The sequence below is a fragment of the Myotis brandtii genome, unplaced genomic scaffold (assembly GCF_000412655.1).
Source record: "Myotis brandtii unplaced genomic scaffold, ASM41265v1 scaffold343, whole genome shotgun sequence".
In the NCBI taxonomy this organism is placed as follows: Eukaryota; Metazoa; Chordata; class Mammalia; order Chiroptera; family Vespertilionidae; genus Myotis; species Myotis brandtii.
Genome location: NW_005363209.1, coordinates 3,722,733 through 3,725,849, shown reverse-complemented (window position 1 = coordinate 3,725,849; position 3,117 = coordinate 3,722,733).

Here is a 3,117-nt window from a genome sequence, read left to right as displayed (position 1 = left end):
GTAAAGAGAGCAGTATAATAAACACACATATACCCAATACCCAGCCTAAGTAGCAACATCTTTTATATATACTTGCCTCAACTATTTTCTTCCCAATATTTTTGTTTATTAGTTTGTTTGTTTCTCAAGTATATAAGCACATTTTAAATGTAATATCATTTTATCTGTAAACACTTCAGTGCCCATTTCTAATAGTAAGTACTTTTTGAAAATAAAACTTCAATAACATAATCACACCTAACAAAATTAACAATAATTTCCTAATATTATATAATGCACAATGTTTGCTATTTCTCCAATTGTCTCAAACATGTTTTTTTAAAATAACATTTTGTTTTTAATTGATTTTAGATATGAATGAAGGGGAGGGGAACAGAGAGAGAAACATCTATGTGAGAGAAACATCTATGTGAGAGAGAAACATTGATCGACTGCCTCCTGCATACATCCAGACTGGAGATTAAACTGGCAACTTGGGTATGTGCCCTGACTAAGAATTGAACCTACCACCTTTTGGTGTAAGGGAGGACATCCAACAACTGAGCAACACTGCTCAACATGTATGTTTATGATTGGCTTATTCAAATCAGAATGCAAAAACTTAGGCACGTTGAATTTGTTTTTTTCTTAAGTCAGTTAGAATTTATAGAAGTTTATGTTTCTATATTTTTTATCCTACTTGTAGAAAAATAAATGGATCTTTGGACCACAAAATTTTCTATGGCCCATATTTGACTGATTTCATCCTTATAGTCTCATTTGTCATGCTTCTCTCCATACTGCATTTTCTGTAAACTGATTGATATTTATTTTCTCAGTTTTCATTAGATACTTGTTTAATTTTTATTGATAAGAAAATTTTTAGACAATGCTATGCTCTTCCTGTGTGTTACAGAAGATGAAAAACAATGTCTGATTTAACAGCCTATACTTAAAAAAATAATCTTTTATTCTTGAATACTTGGAATCCAAAATGTGATCAATGGAATTTGATAAAGTTATAGTATGAACAACATGTAATAACATTTTTTAAATCAAAGACAAATTATAAATGGAGGAATCAACTGATAGATTTTGTAGGCCTTGGTTTCATTGAGTAATTTCTACACTTTGGGGCAAACTCAATTTAAGATATAGAAAAACCTAGAATCCTACATCAATACCCCCAAAGTAAGGTCAGCATAGGTAGTATAACATAACCTGGGAGTGATTAACGTATTAGCATATATTATTGATCAATTAAACTTTGAAACGTGTGTAGTTGTGCATACTAAGAAGGTGTTGCAATTTAAAGTACAGCAAGTAATTTAAATACTTGCAATATGTACAATTACAACACCTGGCTATAAATGATGTTGAAGAATTCATTTACTTAGTAGCATTATAGATTCTGTAGTATTTGCTTTTTAGAACACTCTCCTGTAGATATTACTGATCAGAGAGAGGTGATTGGCACCCTGATGCTACCTACCCTCAGTGCTAAGAAAGCTTCATAATCTTAAAGTGAAATATCAGCAGTTATTGTATTGTAACCCTCACTAGGAAATAATTGGGTTTCTTCTTATGAAATCATATTAAAACTGGTGCTTTCTAATTCCATGTGATGTCATCACTTTTTCAGTCATATTATTTTTTGTTGTTGTTATTACTTTTTCTAATAAGGGATAAAATGGTTCATCAAAAAGTGGTATTTATATAAAATCAAAAAGTGAAATGTGAGTGACTCAATATTTTGATCATGACCCTTTTCTATTTAAGTTATGGAAGTTCAAATCAAACTGGCTGAGCAGTATAGATGTGTGTGCTTCTAAGACTAATAATCTCTCAATCTCTCTCTGTTCTTATTCTCTTATCTCTCCCATTCCTGGTTTTCTTTGAAAATTCAATCCATTCTTTCAGACTGTCATTCTAGATACAGCGGTTCTCAAACTGTGGGTCACGATCCCTTTGGTGGTCGAACGACTCTTTTACAGGGGCCGCCTAAGACCATCCTGCATATCAGATATTTACATTATGATTCATAACAGTAGCAACATTACAGTTATGAAGTAGCAACGAAAATAATTTTATGTTTGGGTCACAACATGAGGAACTGTATTTAAAGGGCCAGGAGGTTGAGAACCACTGCTAGAAATATGTACTCTGTCATCTTCTTGATAGTTTTATCACAATAGAGAGACTGATTCTGATTCAAATATAAAATCTTGGGAGAATGGGAGGAAGGAAAGAAGGAAGGGAAGAAGGAAGGAAAACAGGAAGGAAGACGGGCAAACTGACTAGGTGTACATCTAGCAAAGTATGCTTAGAATTTGCATGTCAAAGCTGTAAAACACAGCTGGAAGAACTTGAAGAATACCTGAATGATTGGAAAGATACACTCTGCCCATGAATTTTAACACTCACTATTGTTAAAATGACAGTTCTCCTTAAATTGATAATTCTAGTCAAAATCCTAGCAACAATTTGTGTAGATGATGAAAAGCTAATTTTAAAAGTATATGGAAAGACAGAAACAGAATATCAAAAATGCTTTTGATAAAGAGGAACAAAGATGAAGAATCCACACTACCAGATTTTAATACTTAATGTAAAGTCACAGTAATCAAGACAGTATGATTCTAGTGGGAGGATATACACATAAATTGAAGAGTCCAGAAATGGACCCATAGAAAGATTTTGACATAGGTATTAAGGCAATTTAGTAGAAAAAAAGGACAGTCTTCTTCAACAGATGGTGTTGTTATTAAATGATACCATATGTCATAATAATAATAATAATAATAACAAAAACCAAAGCAACAACAAAAAACTCAAACCACACCTCACACCTTAAACACTAATTAACTCAAAATGGGTCATAGACTTAAAGATAAAATGTAAAATTATAAAAATAGAACTATAGGAAATCTTTGTAACTTGGTTAGGTAAAGATTTTTTTTTTGCTTTAAGTATAATTGTGATTTTATTTTATTTTATTTTTTAATTGTTTTATTGCTTAAAGTATTACAAAGAGTATTATATATGTCTCCTTTTTTTTTCTCCCCTTGACCTTCCCCTAGCCTCCCATACCCCCCAGTGTCTTGTGTCCATTGGTTATGCTTATATGCATGCATACAA